Source organism: Paralichthys olivaceus, chromosome 2, assembly GCF_024713975.1.
Source record: "Paralichthys olivaceus isolate ysfri-2021 chromosome 2, ASM2471397v2, whole genome shotgun sequence".
NCBI classification, from domain to species: domain Eukaryota; kingdom Metazoa; phylum Chordata; class Actinopteri; order Pleuronectiformes; family Paralichthyidae; genus Paralichthys; species Paralichthys olivaceus.
The window spans coordinates 19124954-19145270 of record NC_091094.1 but is presented as its reverse complement, the minus strand read 5'-3'; the positions used below and the strand labels follow the sequence as shown (position 1 = coordinate 19145270).

The following is a 20317-nucleotide window of genomic DNA, read 5'->3' as shown; positions in this document are numbered from 1 at the left end:
GTTGGTTTGTCTTGGTGGGAGTTGTTCATGCATGAGATCTGCATGTGGGACAAGGAGCTCTGCTGAAATGAGGCCTGAGAGCATGTGAGGCAAACATTGTACATGTGGGTTTTATTAGCAGAAATTCAACATTAAAAACAACCATCTTACACCTGCACATGTATCTGTGTTATCCTATAAACTTGAGGATGTTAATGCTTTATTCTTGAAGCCCAAAATGTTCATTCATCTTGATTTTCAACGTCTAATTTGGGTGCTAACCATTGTTGAAGATCTAAAATGAAAGAGTGTAAACACAACAGCACTGACATGGCACTGAATGATAATACAATTTGGCTCATTGTTCAAATAGTCATTACAGCAATTTCCATACTCTATTGAGCTGAGTGGACAGGCGATGAGGCCCAACATCATTGTGAATTAAAGCAGGGATCATTTACTCATCTTATAGTTATTCCATTAACAGCTCACAGTGGAGAGAGCTGAGCCCAGGCTGAACCTATTGACATACATTTTATATGGCCTCATTCAATACAGAGCTTCAGCAGCATATTAGGCCCTTTGAGATATACACCCAGCTGTTTGGGGGAGAAATGAAAATATGGTGTGCAGAGTTCATCCAAATTAGCCTGTTCCTTGCTTCCTTCATTCCACTCACACACTCACACACACACACACTCACACAGCGCAACAAACAACTGCAGAGGAAAGTCTCGAAAAAATGTTTGAATTTCAAATCAACATTAATAGTTCATTAGCCTGAAATAAGGTCTCCTGTGTGTCTATCTGTCCTCATCGGGGGGATTGTGTGTTTATGCTGTACGATGCAGCATACGCTCGCAGGCTGCAGACATCAAACAGCTGGCTGTGTACAGTGCGTCTCTGCAGCTCCACATTCCAGCATGCCCCAGTGTGTCGTGATGGAGCTCTGCTCTGCTGTGGGACCATTGAGGGCCAAATGAGTAACTAGTCCAATTAAGAGCTCTTAAATAAATTACAATGTAAGCTAGTAAACACACAACAACAACAGCACTGTTTAATTCCTTATTTATACAGTCAACTGCAAGCAGTGATGCCAAAGGAGAGAACAGTGCTATTACCATCTATGGAAGCGGCGTAAGATCAATGCATTATTCAATTTCATAAGGTTCAGTTATCGCTGGTATTGACTGATTGAAAATACAGTCTATAGGTGTCAAGCTCTCGCTGAGCAGCATGTACAGTGTGTCCGCAGCTGTCTGTTCGAGGCCAGAGCCAATAATGTCAGCACCTCAGAGATGTCAGCTCAATAAGTGCCAGTCAAATCCACCCATCCGATCATATACCTAATCAATACGTTTGTTAAAGTAAAAAGTCGTGTTAACAACTAGACAAATATTTTTTGTTTTTTTACATGTCTTGTTTTTTGTTACATAAAACACTTTTGTATATTTTTTCACTTGCCAGAGGCATTTCTGTGTTGCAGAACCAGCTTGCTAGTTTGTAAGATTTACTGCTGGATGAGGCCAGGCTTCATACAGATTTGCATTTCAAGTGACATAAAAATGTTCTGAGGAAAAGAAGCAGCGACAGTTTAGGGAGGAAAACGTGAAAAGCTGCAGATTTATAAACATGACGACCACGACTAACACGCTGCCTCCTTAGCAGGCTAAGCATGTGCTGCAGAAGTGATCCTCCAGATTTGTTTCTCATACTGTTTTCAGTGAATTATGTGACAGACTGTGTGATCAATATGCTTTCCATTTGGTAAATGAAATGCACGACACTGAAATACCAAACTACAATCTGCCTTTAAAATCCAGAAGATGGAAAAAAAAGAGTCATTGTCCAATATACACCCACCTGTGAGTTTCTCTGGGCTTTCAATACCCCTGCTCTCTCACTCCATCTCTTCTGTGGCTTCATCCCTCGTTCACAACCCCCCTGCTCCCTCTCCCTCCTTTGAATCGAACCGCCGTCTTAGCCCGGCTACCATGCGTGGTCGATACCTTGTTACCACAGAAAAATCAATTATCTCGACCAAGCAGCGGGGGGAAGAGGTAATAATGAAAGAATGCTCCTCCTTTCCAGACGATGGCCACGGTCATTAAATATGAATTTATCATTAGCTGAAGAGATTTATGGAGCGAGATGTGGGCCCAGAGTTCACACCCTCTTTACAGCATAAGTTCAATGTCTGGTTGCGAGTGTAAACTAATGGGTAACAGCTTTTCAGGCTGATTATATGATATGTCCTAAAGCTTAAGTGGGGATGGATTATTTCAGTCTGTCAAACACAAGCCATCTTCTAAAAGAGGCAGCATAACATCGTTTGTTTCCGAATGACAAGAACATCTACATGTTCAGATGACACCTCTCAATCAAGCGACTGGCATCTGAGGAGAGAGTGAAGGGCAAATCCCTAAAAATGATTTTCCCTGTGTGAGGCGCTAGTTGCATAAGATGCCACCACATTTACCAACAGCGCAGGCTCTAATCAGTTTAATGTCTGAGCGCCACTCACAGGTGACAGAGAAGATGACCGTGATGGGCGACAGGTAGGTGGGCATGCCTGCTGTACCTGCTCTGTAATGAGCCACGTGTCTGACAGCTACACTGCTGCAGAGGAGTGGGAAAAGAAACCCAAACCACTAACGTCACCACAGTCAGAGACGAAGAAGGAGTGCAAATGAGAGAGAGGGGGAGGAAGAGAGGGAGGAGGATGGAGCAGAGAGGGAAAATGTGTAATTTGGACTTGCTCTTAAGGCAGCAATAAATTCCATTTTAATGGGGCACCACAAGCAGTAGCAGGCACTCAGCAGTCTGTTGTGTTTGATGCCAAATTGTGCAGAATAAACAGATTTGCTGTGCAGCTGGTCCAAAGACACTTTCTCTCTCTCACATGCTCTGTTCCTCCTCTTCCACCACAAATGGACATACCAGGCAAGAATTAGACAAATTGTCAAAAAAGATGGCAAGGGCTTTGATTCATTTTCTTCCACTTAACTAAGTACTCAAATCCAGCTGTCACATATGGAGCATTTGTTTCAGCAGGAAAAGAGAGCGAGCTGCATGTCTCTAATGAGAAACAACACACCACATCTGGCTCGTACAGCCTCCTCGGAAGAGAAGGAGGAGACGTTAGGATGTGGTCATCCTTCACAAGTTCATCTAATGTCTGAGGCTGTTTGTCCATTGATTCATGATTCCCTTTACCCTAACCTCAGATTGAATGTCTACCCAACCCCTAACACTGGCTTTCTACTAGACCTGACCTCTGAAGCTGACCCTCAACAGCTGTCTCCATGCTGCCTTGTGAAAGGGAAGAGAATCACTATTCGATGGGGGAAACAGACTTCAACTCAACATATGCATGTCCCTGCAGTCAGATTCAGCAATGGTACACTAGGTGACATAATGCAAAACAATATAAAAGGATGTCTCTGGCTGTCAAGAATCCTAAAATAGAACTTGGAGAAACTTTTTATTAGTACTGAATAAACTGACAATACAAGAGCGATTGTGACTGTGTGACAACAAAAAAAAGTTTGGGGCGTAAAAATGTGTCAAAGTTCTCTTCATTGGTCAGTGTGAGAGGAAATGCTACTGTGAAACTCTGAGTTTTACTAATACTGTCACCAAGTTGTTTTGCTTACATACTCGCGGTAAGCAGGTTTTATGGTTTATCCTGCTAGTTTATCATGTTAGCATTATAACAGTAGCTACCTAGAAAAACCCTGCACCCAATGAAATCAAGTTTACATCCACTAGAGCTAGATTTTTATTTGGATCTGCACAATTAAAAACAAAATCCTAGATCTGCACTGAAATGTCATTTTAATCCAACCTGTAGACAGACAGACAAACACAAACAAACGAGCCCTGATGAAAACATAACCTCCTTGGCGGAGGTAATAAGCACTAAACTGAAAGGGCAGCTACATACAGTGGCAGTGTGACAAGAATTGATTCATTTATTTAATTAAAATTCTGACCTGAAGTTGGTGCTACATAAAAACTATGTGTATTAACTTATACTACATTTCACTGCAATTGTCCAATGGTTAATAAGACAATTTAATCAAAAGCACAAATCTTGACCTTTTTTTATTTTAGTGTGATCAGCATAATTCCAGCAATTCAATCGTCATTGCTGCTCCCTTGATTTCTATTAGACATTTTCTTATGTATAAATACTTTAAACATTGACATACCTTTCCATTTTATTAAAACATCTTCTAATTAATGTTGTAAATATTGTCATTTTGTTGATGTGTTTAGCTACACACATCTATTGCACTTATGCCCGTCCTTGGAGAGGTTTCCCTCACATGTGGCTCTCACAGGGTAAGTTAAGGCTTTGACCTATAAGTGCCGCTGGTGGAAAAGATCACCAATGCCACAATGATTCATCCTCTGGGGAGCATGAATGTTGTTTTAATTTCATGGATATCCATTTAATAGTTATTGAGCTAGTCTGGACCAAATTGGTCCAAACAAATCATAAAATACAACTATCTCTACAACCACACTGCTAGGAAAAAAATATCATTCTTCAAGAATCAACATCTTTTTTGGCTTGAAGGTTTCCTGTTGGCAGAGTGACATCATGGCCTGATGGCAGCTCACTGTAGGAACTCGCTGACCAATGACTGATGCCATTGTTTGCACTGTTTCCTCACATGTGTATACAAACACACACACGTACACAATGAAATACCTGTGAGAATGCAGCTGTGTGTTTGTGTGTGTCCTCCTGCATGAGTGCATCTGAAGTCATGTAATTTAATGTGAATGTGTGTGCCCAGGTAAATGATATGGAATACTGTGAGAGAGGCTCAGTGCATGAATGGCTGAGTATTTTCCAGTGAATGTGTGCAGTGACCATGAATGCAGGTATTTGTGTGCCACTGCTTCTGAGTTTGGGATTGTTTTTCTGCATGGATGGGTGTAACTGTGTGTACACACACACACACACACACACACACACACACACACACACACACACACACACTAATACTTATGTCTTCCAAACTCGGTATATTGGTATTTTTTCCAGTCTCTTTTTCATGAGCTTCACTTAACTCTACACCACTGGCATTATCAGATGGTTTAGTCAGTTTAGCTCCTCAGCATTGTTGAAGCATTATTAAATAATCTGTTGTTACTAATGTGGGCCTCGTGTCATGATCATTCCTCAGATTAGGAAGGCAGCAGATACATGGAACATGTCACAACAGAAAAAAAGCTGGTCACTGTGGATTAAACTACATTAAATTAAATTGCTGATTTAGAAAACATTTGACATTAACTGAAACCACCAATGAAAGCCCAACAAAAATCCAGAGCTCACTTGTCGAAGATGTCCTGTGATTCTCCTGTTGGCCACTAGAATGCACTGTTGCACCTTGCAATCACCTTGTAATCCACCTTGCTGTCATGAGGCAGCTCTTCTGTAGCAACACACCCATTAATTTCACCCTTCTCCCCAACTCCATCATGCATGGTTCCCCCGTTGTTGTTATGATATGGGTGTGGTGCAGTATTGTCGGCACTAGTATCATTTGCACCAGTGACGCTTTAATTTGAACTGATAAAGTTTTTTTTTTGACAGTGGCAGCCTGCTCACCTGACGGACATCTTCTTCCCTGGATTCCCACCCCTCCAGGGAATCTGTATAATTGAGTGGATAAGAGTTCACACATAAATGTAATCTGGACAGGCACCAGGTTATGTTTGGTGCTTGTCTTGCTAAAAATGCAGGAAAAGTAATGCATGCAAGTAATATATCGTGAATTCTGAACATTACATCCTGCCTCTATACTGCTGCACCACCCCTCCTGAACACTCCGGAGGTTTCTGTGTTGTTGATGTCTGAGCGGAAAATCTCCTGCTGCGTTATTCATGAGTTAAAGACCTGATTGTGCGGACATTCCCCCGAATTCATGCCTGAAAACAGCTTAAAATACAACAAATACAAACATTTTCTTGTTTTGTATATTTGAAGGGATTTATAAGATGAATATTTCCCAATGCATTGAAACATGGCTGTATATTTGCGCAGAATGGCTGTGAAAAACCATCGACAGCTTTTGTCAAGTGATAACACCAGAGTCTGGGACATAATGACCAAAACTCTCAGGAGATCTCTGTTTTGGCTCTTAACTGAAAGAATCTCATGTTCAAATGGAAATCACCGCTATTCAACTTGCTAAATTTTACCCACCAGTCACACCACTGACTCCTTACATGGGCAAACACCTGTTGCTTTTCAGTTCGCAAATAAGGCTCGAGGAATAAAAGAACCAACAGAGAGCACTCCTTTTTATGGAAGAGAAATGATTGCAGTATCCCCATGAGTCTATAGCACTTTGTACAAGCACTGGAGGAGGCATGTGGTGATGAGGCTGCTGAAGCATTATCAAGGCTGTATTCTTCATCCCATGATACGTCCCCCTGCTGCTTGGTCAAAGACAATGTTGCCTCTGTGATGTCAGACAGATCCAATGGTCAAATGAAAAGATGGGATGAAGCCTAGTTTTATCTAGTTACTGTGTTTAACAAAAAAATCAAACATCTTTATTAAATTCAGTTGTTTAATTTAGAAAAAACAATCCTTTTTGTTTGTTATTTAGCAGGCCAGGAAGGATGTGGTATGGATAAGGAAAGAACCCATTAAATGTTGGTGTATATTCACATTATTTTCTTTGCTTACTCAGAGAATAATTCATGCATCTTAATGCAAAAAAATCAAGATATTTATGAGTTTGTGCAATTTAGTGCAGATCCAAATAAAAATCTGGATTGAATGAATTTGAATCTGGTTTTGTAAGGGGACTGTTGGGCCTTGGCGGTGGAATACACTCTACTGAGTGGTATTCAAGCTTACAAATATTTTCTATATTTTAGTATAAAATATACAGTAATAGTATTAACTATAAAAACAAATACTGTATCATATCTACTATTACAATCTAATACAATTCTATACAATAACCTATGACTGTAATAAAAAAGATAATCTATATTTTTTCTACTTACTCCTGAACAAGGTGGAGGGGTCAGTCTTTTTAAGTTTTTTTTGTGTTTATTTTTGTGTGACTTTTGAGAAAATGTACAGTATGTATATGTAATATGTTTTCAAACATTGTAAATATGAGTTTTTCTCTATGTTGTCCCTGTGATTACAGAATAAGTGGTATAGATAATAGTTAGATGGATACAATAAGTGAGAATGAATAGATACAGAGATAAGGCTTTTGTCTATTTTAATCACTCCGGAGGCTGACTTTTAACAAGACGAAACCAAATCATTTCCTCAAATAAACTACCAACTTCCTTTATTTGAAACACATGAAGAAAAACCCAGAGTCCAGCAATGTATCAGAAAGTGTAGGAACAGAATCTCACAACAGATCAGCATGATGGCACAGGAGCCAGAGTCTTCTGACTACGCCAATGTAGACCATCTTCAGGGAGCTGAGAAAAACAGTATTAAGACTGAACCATCAGGTAAGAGCAGCGAGTAAACCGAGACTAACAAAGAATCTTTTATCAGGTCTAGATCTAGTTTACTCAAACAGCTACATATCTTCACATTCTTCAGAAGTTATACACTGTTTTTATTTCTGTAAAATAATTGGATATAAAATAATAAAGATTAACAGTCCAATTATTTTAGACTAATGTGTGATCAGATGTTGGAGGTTAGATAGTAGTGTCACTTCTCTGGATAACAGATGTGTTTGTGTCACACAGAGAGAAGACTCCTCAAGATCGTGGTTGTAACCTTAGCAGTGCTGTGTGTTTTACAGGCCATCCTTAATATCTCACTGCGTCTCACCTGTAAGTTGTACGCAACAATATTCTTTCACACAAACACAATAAGAGCATCAGCTCACTAGCAATCAATGACTACGTGTACATAGACACCAATAATCTGACTATTGTTCTTAATCTGAATAAGACGTTACTCTAATTACGATGTACATGAGTTCCAAAACTTGAATTAGGTTAATGCACGATGCTACCATATACTCAATATTTTATCCATCTTGTTTACGCTTAAATAATTAATACCTCTACTGAAAAATGACAGAGAGGAGAAGCTAGCAAACGTTGGCTACTTGCAACAATGTTTTTTTCCTTGCTTTTCTTTTAAACACCACATCAATGTCACAAAATACTGTGAAAAGACACATTTCTATGTAATGTGACGAAGGTCGGAATGCTTCACATATTTCAATTTGATTATTGCTTATTTTGATTTTGACCTTATTCACGTTGGGTTATCATAAAATGCTCTTCACACAGCAGGTTCTTATTCAGACTATTGTCTTAATCTGGTTTATATCAGAATATTGGTGTCTATGAAAATATGTCTTGAGTATTTTGCAACCAAAACTTGCAATTTCTGTTTTTTCTTTACAGTGTATTCAAAAGAAGCTTCAGATGAGTTTCCATTGAATTTGTCCATACTAGCAGATTTGTGTGAGATTCCAGATCCTGAACTGTTTCTAACGCAGGAATGTTCCTGCTGCAAGAAGCAGCTGAGAAGAATTGTGAGAGAATATGAAGCCTTGGAGAAAGAGAGACAATTCTTACAGGAAACAGTCAATCTACTGACTGGACAGGGGCCTGGAGACATCACACATTCTGGCTCTGGTTCATTTGAGTACTCTGATATAGAGGAGGGCTGAAGCTGAAGTTCAACGCAGACCACATTCAAGCATAAGGAAGAGCAAGTCTAGACAAGACTAAGATATGCAACAGCCGTTTGTCCAATGTTTTGTCTGTTAAACACCTGATCAGCTGAAAGGATAACATGCAACATCATCAAATGGGGCTGGAGGCTTTTTCTTTTTAAAAGACCTATTTGTGAGTTTTGCTATTGTTACATGGCCAATGTTTCAACCTAGATGCAAGTTCAGCATCAAACTTCACCCCTTTACCCAGAAAGCATCGCCAATGTTCACTCGTTTTACTTCTATCACTTCTTTTCAATTAAGTCAGCATGCTAACCAGTTAACCCCATATATATATATATATATATATGTTCTTCCGTAGATGCTGGTTGTGTAAATTTGGTAAAGGGAGGGGGAGAAGTTGTCTCAATCTGATAAAAACCTTTCTGATTATTAAGGGTAAAGCAATACAGGAAACCACCTAGATAACTCACACTCACTGCTGGTAAGAAAAAAGATACGCCTGTTGTAGGTGACAGCAGCCAAGGAGTGGGTTTAAAGTGACAGTTAAATAAATCGTAATAATGCACACATCAGGACATTGCACCACAATGCACTCCCTTGGTGATGGATACAATTTCCAAGAAACATTTTTGTAAATACGTTTGTGATAGAATTTTATATATTATATTTTCTTTGGGTCAAATTTCCATTTTTATCACACAATTAAAATCTTGTATTGTAAAAGAATATTTCCTTTTATTGTGAAAACGTCACATATTTACACATTAGACACAGCTGTGAGAAGTGACAAAGATTTAATTTTAGCTAAGACATTTTTTAAAGATTTTATCTGTGGCTTCACATAGAATTTATAGATGTTGACAAACCTGCTTCCTGCCCAGTGTCACGCAACATATTGGGTAGTCTTTAGACACACTGTCACTCTGAATTAGGTGAGGTACATTTTTCTTCACTGAAGTCGACCTTCATCGCATGGAGTGCAGAGGAGCTTTCATATAAAAAAGGATGCAGCTTAAAGTTATTCATCATGTTTTTTTGTTGTTGTCTGACCTTTATACTTGAATATAAATTAGTAAGAAACAAAAACATTAGAATTTTATGTTGCAAATCTGAGGTTTGTAGTAATGTAGTTTTACTTGCGGCCAATATTGAAATAATTCTGTAAAGTGTATATTTTCACACTCATGCACAAACAGGAGGACAGTCCTTTTCTGACTCAATAATTTTAACTTCGTCAACACAATTTCTTGAGATCACAGAGTCTTTCTTTGCTGATGAGTTTGTCAAAGGTAAAGTGACAGAAATGAGAGCTGCAGGACATTCACTCATCATTTCTCATTAACACTGCCGGCTTTGTTTTAATTAGACGTTGTGACTGACACTTGTGACGCTGAATTCCAGGCTCCAGTTATCCTCCTTCCCAGCTGTTGTTTGCCAATCATCCCAAACTTGTCTGTTGTCTCTATTTGTCAAAATAGAACCACTCTCTGTTTAGTGTCCCTCGGTGGCAGCAAGAGATAAACGTTTGATTTTCTTCTTATTTTAGCTTAATGACTTTGCTGCACAGAAAATGTATGATGTGTCTGCAAAAGGAATGAAAACTTTGTCTGTATGTGACTTGAAACATGGCTAAAGTTTGCATTTCAATATCAAACAAACTACTTTTTAACTGTGGCAGCTTTCAGACTCTTTCCAAACAACTCAAGTTAAGTATTGTACTCAAAGTATATCTGAAAACGTTCTTTAAATGCATAGCCAGCAATCCCCTAAAGTAAATGTTGTGCTAAAATAAGAAAAACTTGAGAGAATGCTCTTCAAATCTCAAGAAAACACAAGACTAAAAACAATTACGTACCCTTGGGTATTGCAAAAATATAAATTTCAAATACCTACTAGTTCAATAGAAAACATGGTTACCATGGTAATAGCAGGTGCAGTTCAAAAAGAAATACGGTGCGGTCATTGGAAATTAGCAGTACATAAAAATGCTGTGATACATTGCATTGGATTGAATTGTTGTGCAATTCTCAATATATCATTCATCTGCTTGAATCAATAGTATACCTGCCAAGTTTTTAATCAACTGGATGAAACAGACAGATAGACAGAGATGCCTCTATTTATATTAGTATTATTATCATTATAATAAAGAGTTCATATTATGCTTTAACTGTTGTTGTGCACATTTTCTGGATTTGAAATGTGGCTGACTGACACACTGTGGTCTGAGGTGTGGAAACTGCTTCCTCTGTCCTCACTGCAGATGCTTGATTTACAGATTCTATGTTTCCTGACCTAATCTGCCTGAGAGCAAATAGTTTTACAATAACACACACAGAATGTGAATATTGTAGATTTTTGCTAATTTCTCCAGCCAATGATTTGTGATTATGATGATCAAATTCATACTTTCTGTGTTTTGGGTATACACATTACAGTCTGTGTTATCATGCAACTGCTCCTGCGGAAATTACATGATCCACCTAAATGTTATTGCTCCATCCACTGCCATTTACTGAAATACTAGAAAAGTATTAAACAAACAAACAAATAAAAAAACATTAAGGAACAGTCAAACATAATCCCAAACAAGTGACACTTAAATTGGCACTCAATATGAATAGACATTTATATAACAAACTCGTTAAAGTTGGAGGAAGTAGTACTTAATTTTCCCTTTTGACTCACATAATTCAAAAAGTCCCCTAACCTATTGTAGGTTTATGACTTATTGAAGGACAATGATTCCACAGAAATACAATTATAGTTTATAAAGTTTCACACTTAAGGAGGAGATCCACCCCACACTGACACCCAAACACAGGGTGAGACACAAGTGCTTTGCCCTTCATATAAACAGAGGCCATGACAGATTTCAGACTGCTTCTGTGCAAACACAACAGGCCGACTGTTAGCCACTGTCATGCTGTCTAAGTCCCTCTGAGGGCGGAGAGAACACAGGCAGATGGTCAAGCATTCAGAACTGACGCCTGTCCTAATTTAAATACTGATGAAGGGATTGTGCATATCCTTGTGTGCTCAGTGCACATGCAAGCAATGAGCCAAACGTGCTGTGCAAACAAGTAAGATTGCGGCTAACTACATATCTGAGATGTAAAATGACATATTAAACACACAGTAGATCTATATGTGGATAAAATATGGTGTAGAGGGGAGACAACTCTTATCTTACAGATAAGCTACAGAGACAGAAGAGAAAGAATGATGAGACACAACCTTTCATGCAGCAAAGGAGGCACCAGCCAATCGTCTTCAAACAAAAACCCAACCACCAACCTTTTGGTTCCCCCTGCTTCTGGAGCCACAGCTAAAGTTAACATTAGCAAATGCTACAGTGACCAGACACAGTCCTCATTTCATTAACTGGCTATAAATGAGAAACCTAAAGTTGTTTTCTTCAACGTGAAACATTAAGTAGTAAATCTGTCACTGTTAAATGTGAAATAGGACATACATAGCAACACTATGAGGGACGGGCTGATTGATTGAAAACTAAAACTAATCACTGCTTTTTTTACCAGTGCACTACTTTATGTATTCCTACTAGAAGCTATTGTAGAACTAAGTATTATGTTTGACTAAACCCGGTGGAGGGAGGGGAGCAGATTGTACCGCAGCTAACACATTCACACATACAGTTCTTATATCTGATGACATGCTGAGAAAGAGAGAAAGGAACTGTCACACATTATATGTTGAGCTATTCTTTTCTATTGAATGAACTCAACATATTCAACTTACAGATTATCAAGCTGCATTTTAGGGGATGGAGATAATTAAAAATTCAAACACCAGCTTAATGTAGTGGAATTTTCCTCAGCAAACATCAGCAGCAGTTATTTGTGATGGAAGGGTGGGCTTTGATTTTATTTTTCTTGGTGATGGAAGAGGGGGCAGCTTTGTGTGTTCAGGGTTTTCTTAACTGACACATAGAAAATAATGTGCCTCCAAAAAGAGGCAAAAGAGCTGACAAGCAGTAATATCTGAATTGACTCAGGGTTTAATTATAAACAAGGGCTGATTGTTTTACAGTAAAAGTTTCAGTAAGCCCCAACAAACTTTTTCCTAACCAGATCATAAAGAAATCCAATATACTGTTTAGGCGTAGTACAATCCACAGCATGTCAAGATGATAATAATTTGGGTGCAGATGGAACACAGAGGTGAAAAGGTCACAGTAATGTCAGGGAGCTGTTTGGAGTTTTATCTCTCTGAGAGAAGGTACAATCCTATAGTTTTTCTCCTACACAATCTTTGTGGAACTTTCATCTCTTTGTCTTTCTCTCTTTCTTCTAAATGTCAAAATGCTGGAGTGAAACTGTAACTGGACCATTTGCCCTGCTTCTGACACTTGTGTAATTGTATGCTGCGGACAGCGGAGAGCACCACATGGGGCTTAATGAACAAAACGAGATCTCACTGCAGAATAAAAGTACAGCGCACAGGGTCAGAGTTCAACAGCAGCCTTTCAGCTGTTAATTGGCTGAGCTTGTGATGTCCCCAGAAGGTCTCGTCATCAGAGTCTTCTACTTCCTGCTTTCAGCCCTCTTCCTGTGACAGCTTACAGCCAACAACTGACCCAAATCTACAGCATGACTGGTCTTACTGAGCTTTAGACAGAACAGATCTTCCCATCTAGGATATTTACTGGATACCTTATATAGGTCTTCTAGTTTTTTGAAGTCATTAAATAAGTAGTGCTGCTGTCTCAATTTGTGTAGCTCCATACTTGCTGTGGAGTGCATTAGTGTGTACACACTGACAAATGAAAAATCTTCTGCACAGATGTCTGATGAAAGATGGCATAATTTCTAAATGACGTTCACGGTGGTGAATAAAGGAATTACTTTGATGAGCCTCAGTTGTCCTTACTTGAATAGTTCATTACAACATGGAGCTGTTAACAAAGAAGATTCTTGTTCCAACATAAAATACTTGAAATACAATAGAAGTATTTCAGTATTTTACAAAATGGGAGGGAACAGTTATGCACCAAGTTAGAGGTTTCTTGCAAAGTTTTCAGCTTTCGTTCTCTTAGAATTTCTTATTTCGCCCTTGTGCTGTCAGATGGTGGGAATTATTAGTGTGTGACACATTGAAGACCTTGATTGACAGCCAGTGTGAAGGTGAGCAACTTAAAAAAAGAGAGAAATGTGGGTAAAAATTGATGGTAACAAGGGTTTTGCATTAAAAATACAGGTGTGTCTTGCAATTTAGGCTGCGATGTGCCCTGGGCAGAAAAACACTGATATAGGTCATACACAATTGTAAAGGTATAAGAAGGTGTATAAATAACAAATTATTTGACAAAATATGCCAAAATGCAGTGCACTTCACCCGGATGATGCATTTATCATAAACAGTGTTGAAAACAGGAAAATGGTTGGCAGTTTGGCTAGAAAGGGGAAGGGGAGGGCCACCCAACCTATTTTTAAATCTATGAAAATGGCAGTAGCACAGTTGTTTGATTTGAACACTACAATGTTCAAAGTCACATACTACTCCAGTGAGTATACAGAGTACCCACTAAACTACATGTAAATGAACTGACAAAAGTAGACGATGTGAGACACAGCATGCATGTTTTCCTGCTCCTCTCTGTGCAAATATTCTGCTAAAGTAAAAACTTAAACTAAACAGGTTTGACCTTTATCCCAACCTCCACAGCTCTAGAAAGCTTCCAGAAAAACATGGTTAGCACACCTATAGTATCAAATCAATCTTGGCTTATGATAGGCACCTTTCTGTTTTCGCTGAAAATCAGGAGCTGACAAGAGGTGCAGAGCTAATCTTCCCACAGTCAGGTTGCAGGGACAAGCTTGAGATAAGACGGGGCTATAGATAAGGCTGGAGACCCCTGCAGCAGAACCACAAGCCCAGAGGAGGAGATCCTTGAACCTGATACAAAATGAAAAGAAGAGGCTCTGGAGCTCTGGGGCCAAAGCTCCCAGAAAATTAATTATAGCGAAGCTCCACACTGTGGCAACTTCAGTGCCTGATGACATTCTGTTGCTGTTCTGTAGACCACAACAAGCTGTCGCAGAGATTTGTGTGAGTCAACAGACACGGTTATGTCGACATCTCATGTCTGAGAAACCAAGTCAGCAGGAACTTGCACAATGTGAATGTGGAAATGGAAATTATTCTTTGAACATCTCTTTCCTTTCTCACTGTTCCTCTTCCTATAAATATCTTTAAATATTAAATATTAAATAATAATTGTTTTTGTTTCCTTCACATACATTTGTGTTTTGGTTCTAGTCCTAATTGAGTCTGGTCTGTGACCAACTATCTGCGACAAATGTTCCTTGATCCCACTGGTATGCCAAACATTTATCTGGTGTGTCTCTGTATTTGATCGAGTCATGTCGCTTCTTCATCTCATTTCCTCTGCAGGGATGGCATTGTTCCCACTCACTCACACTGGGAGAAACAGAAAGTGAAACAGAGGGGTTTCCAGGTACAGGGTTTCAATGATGGACCACTAATGATGATGAATGATCAGCACTACTGCTTCAGGACCAGTGCAGAAGCATTGGTTGGTTTGTACTGTGTCAGAGTCTCTGTCTGGGTGTCCTGCTGACCTGTGCTCACTTTAAACTTTAACAATAAACACCAACACTCATCACAAGTTATTAGGAGATGTACACTACTGAAGTTTACTTTGTGTTTGTTTGATTCGCTTCACAGTATTTACACACGTATTTAAATCATAGACTGTATATAAAACACATTAAAAATGTGACGAGAACACACAAACACATACAAAATCCTAGGTGAATACTTACACAATACAACACTAAAGGTCCATTTAAACTGTCCTGTCTACTGAGCTCTTATCATATATCTTGGCAAAATATCCAGGCAAAATTGGTATTGTACAATGAGGTGTATTATTGTTGTGCCAATGTGTTCAATTTTGGGTGCACCTATATTATCTGCTGGTGCACCTATGAAAAAGTTAATCTGGACCTTACATCACACACTCAGAAACAAAATCTCACAAGTCCAGCTCTTCTGCTCGAAAGCATTTGGTGCTTCACTTTTAAGCGTCAAACAATAACTCAATCTGGCTTCATATCTTAACCTTGCTGTGTTTGCCAATAACCTGTTGTAACCTTTAAAGCAAAAAACCCCCCAACATTTCCTGTAGGGTTGGTTTGGTTGTGTGGGGACAATTACACATACACACTATTGCACGTTATTTGTGCAACAATCTAGAATCGTAAAGTGGATTAACTTGGCTGTCAGTGGCCAGTGAGCTCAGTCCTGCAATATGCACAGAGTACACTCATGCGGTCTCATGCGGACAGGACAAAAAATCCTAGTTAGTTTACACAGAAACGTTGTACAACTGCATGTATACAAACTTTGCCTTTTTAGGTAGATTTTCATCTGCTGTGGTGGTGAAGGCAACATATCCCACAATCCCACTTGGCTCCACTACATTGTCAAACTAGGTCTTTTGTCATTGCTAACATGAAAAAGGTTCTAAAGAGAATATACATTTCATTAATAATAATAATGTGCATCATGAGCCAAAATAGCACCATACACGCCAAGGAATCCACAGCTAATTACGCCACCTAATGAGATAACACGGGCATAACTTGACATGAAATGAATAACCTGAGCAACAAATCACTGCGAAGAGATGGATTACATGCTAGGAAGTCGGCCATGGGTTTAACGCTCTCCAGTAAAATCATATTGAATCTATGCTGATCTCATACATGGCCTCTTTGGAATGCAATTGACAGGAATCCGTTATTGTGACAGAGAACTTTAATTCCTCTGTGTGGTATAAGGTCATTATTTTATAACCGTGAATGTTCACACTTGCCTTGTTAAGCACACCCCCCACCTTAAACGTAGCTGCCGCTCTGACTTTGCAGGAGGCTTGCATGTACTTGCAACAGCGTTCATGCTGGTCCCACAGGGGCTTATTAGAGGGAATGGTAGGGCTTCTCACAACCTCAGCGCACGCTCACTGGTTCCTCTCACAACAGCCAGCGGAGACAAGGGGAGAGAGGTTCACAATTACAAGGGTCACGTCAGCTGGACTTCAGACACATTCTCACTGCGGTGGCTCTGCAGCATTGAGCAGAAAGGTCACTGGCTTGTTTGAAATTCTGTTTTCAAAGATTCCAATTGTAAAGCGGAAAATGTAATCTGCATTCATGGACATCATTGCTCTCCGTAATGCTAAAGGAGGATAGAGAAACGCATCTTCTCAGACATAAATGGAGGCTAAATCTGAGGATGTCTTCCATGGCTGAAGACAAGGGAGTAAGGGAAGCGTTGGTATTTGACAGATGACTGTAAAGACTGACAGGAAAGATTCAGCAGGGCAACTGGAGTGACATAACAAAAGACCCCAAGGCCTGAGAGAAGATGCCCGAAGTAATGATAGACTGTGGGCTGTTGATGCCTTTCAGTGCATGTCGAGAAGACATTTACTCATCGTTTTCTGAGATGTGAATCTTCTTATTTCCATAGCCTGAACAACGAACAATTTAAAAGTCATTCTGATGTAGCAAAAAGTTAAACCTGGTGTAATCTGATCTGTATTTAGACAAGTTATCAACTGTTACACTTGCCCTGCCACTAAACAGGCAGATTACAGTTCATTGACTTAATGCTATTGTGTATTAATGGAGACTAATCAGTGAATCTCACACGTGTGTTGCACCATTGCATCTAAAATGCACAGTTTAACAAGATGTGCTGGAAATGTTTGGCAAAATATCAGCAATATAAAAATAAAAATAAGAGATCAAGCTGTACACAGAGTTGTGTCTTTGGTTGCATTCGGTTTTTGATTTATTAAATTTAAAAATGGACCCTCATGTATTTTGTACTGAGGCTATGATAATTTTGGTGCATTACATAACCATTTTCCCAGTGGTGTGTCTTTCCCAAGATGACCAAACTGCACACTGCCAAATTGCAAGGAATTGGAAATTGATTTAACATTTCACCACTGTAGAGAATTTACATTTTGTTGTATAGCAATAGCATATACAATGTTTGGCCCACTTAAGCTTGATATTAGAAACTATAGCCTTGGCATCATGCAGCTAACAAGAGGATGAGACCTTTTGCATTACCCTGATAAATTTAATTATTCGTAATTGATGGGTAATTGGATTATGATGCACTATTTAGTTTTTTTTCAATCCACACATGTTTATGTAACAAGCAATGAGCTGCAAGCAGTGGACTGCATGCTGGAGGATGCACTCTGAATATCTTTGGGGGCACAGTTTTAAAAGACAAGGTTCGGATATGAATGAGGTTTCTTCTTTTCTGCTTTATGGGAACTATGAATCCTAAATCCAGGTCTGTTTTGATTGATACTTTTTATGTATATGTACAACTGCAAGCATTATGTTCTTTCTTCACCACTCTACCCTATCTCTCCTTACATCTGAAAGGGGCAGGCATCATTGGAAATGCAGATCATGGGCTTTTTGACAGGAAACTCTGAGGTAGCTGTGAGCATTTCCCTTGTCTGGATAATAGGGTTTAAATGGAATATTCAGTTGTGTGCATTCTGGTTAATTGGACATCAAACCCTGCATGTACGTGAGAGATTAGACTTCTGAGGATATGTCAGAATAGAGAAGACTACCGTATTTGCTCTCTATCACATACTTTGTTCTAAATCTGTATTATTGGACAAGAAGAGCTTCTAATTCAATTTCTCACTTTAATTTACTAGGGGAGGATTAAAAGGAACTCCTGAGAGATGTCGCAGGATTAAGCTATAGCACTTTCCTGCTGGTAGGTTTTTACTCTGCCTTGGAATGGGCTGTGCTGACAGTTCTTACAGCAGGTGCAGAGGAAACCATGGAAGGATGTTTACAACCAGACAATGGATAAGCTCTTAATTTCTACACTGGTATGTAGCTTAACAAGGACCTACAATAAGCAAACATATTAATTTTTAATATTGAGCTTTTATGAATTGTATATATATATATATATATATATATTTTGGAAAGTAAAAAGTTTAAATACTAAGTCACAACATATGTCTCCCAAACCCGCAATGTCCAGTGACATTTTGACCTGATGATAGGGTTTGTGAGCAGCTGATAGATTCTTTGGGGATTATGAATATACACCTTAGATATTGAGACTTATTGTGAAGATTTTTTATCTAAATATGGTGCTTGAAGATGTCAGACAATTTATTCTCTAGGGCCCACAAGTATTTTAAAAATATAATGATAATTAAGTTCTCGGGATACAATGTTATGAATGAAAAAGCCAACATATTTATGTTCTGCCACAATAGCAATGTCAAAGTATCTAATGACATGTGAATGTGAATACAACCAAATATGTACTGTCATAAAAAATGCAATAGAGATTTGCTCAATATACCAAATCACCATATACCTATCATATAAACCAAGTACTGGTAGGCTGGGGATTAATGCATTAGATAGATTGCCATGAATTTTAGTACATTTATGTTCCAAAGAGAATGAATGCAGCTAACACTGATTCATTGCATTATATTCTGCATGTTTTCATTTTATTGTGTCCACCACTGTAGGTGCTACTTTATATATTTATTTTCGGCCAGTTCTGCACATAGGAATACACAGTACCATATATCTACAGTAGTCTTCAATGATAAGTACACACACACACACACACACACACACACATACACACACAGACACACACACACACACACACCTTTCTTTGCTGATCCATTCAAGAAAAGTGTCTAAACTTTCCCCTTCTCATTTCCACAGGGCCTAATATCTCACTGTGGGAAGGGTGAGAAATAAGCAGCAGTGTGCTGCCTTTGCTGGCCTGTCGGATTTGAAGTTTATTAAGTATATCAAACCAGGACCGGCCCCCTCAGGGAACATTTGCAATCCAAAGCTCTGCTTGCTGTTGCTTCCGCCAGCATCAAGCTGTCACAAACACTCCATTTAATTTGCAAAGCAGTGCACAGAGGGGGAAAAATAAGAAAATAGGAAACAAGTGTTATTTTCCACCATGTGTGAGTACACCATTTGCATCTAAAATCAATCCGACGAAAGTTGTTGGTTTTTGCTCTTGGGGAGAGGAAATGTATTGGGTTGTTAAGCAAAGCTAGGTTTAACATTTATTGTGTTGTATAGCCTAAAATTAGGAAATTTCTGAAAAGCTATTTGCTTCTATATTACATACTTTCCAACAACAATGCAATTCAATTCAGTGCTTGTCTGTGTGTCCAATATCTCTCACTGATAGCCAGCCATAAAAAAGCTTATCTTAGCTGTTAGAATGTGATTCATCCCTAGAACTGTATTGAGCTTTATTGACTGATTGATTTTGAGACACTCGTGGCCAGCCAAGCAAACATCAGCTGCAAGTGAATCAGTGAATTTTGAGCATCCCCACCACCACCAATAGGATCACCACCATCCTACACAGTCTCAAGCTGAGCACCTCTCAGCTCAAAAAACTGACGGACCGTCTCCGCTCCACACTCCCCGACCAGATATGCAATTTATCAGCTGGAAAACATGCAGGAGGGCTAAAGGTGGAAGAGCCTTCTATCTGGTCTCGCTACACCAGCCCCTGCTCAGTATGCTCCACCT

At 39.1% G+C, this 20317-nt stretch overlaps 1 long non-coding RNA gene across 1 annotated transcript; it reads left to right on the top strand.

The window, feature by feature from the left end:
• The first annotated feature begins 7316 nt into the window (after positions 1 to 7316).
• On the top strand, positions 7317 to 9410 carry LOC138404899 (uncharacterized). Its single transcript, XR_011238642.1, has 3 exons — positions 7317 to 7491; positions 7738 to 7824; positions 8410 to 9410. It is a non-coding gene; the product is annotated as an uncharacterized lncRNA (long non-coding RNA).
• The last annotated feature ends 10907 nt before the right edge of the window (positions 9411 to 20317 follow it).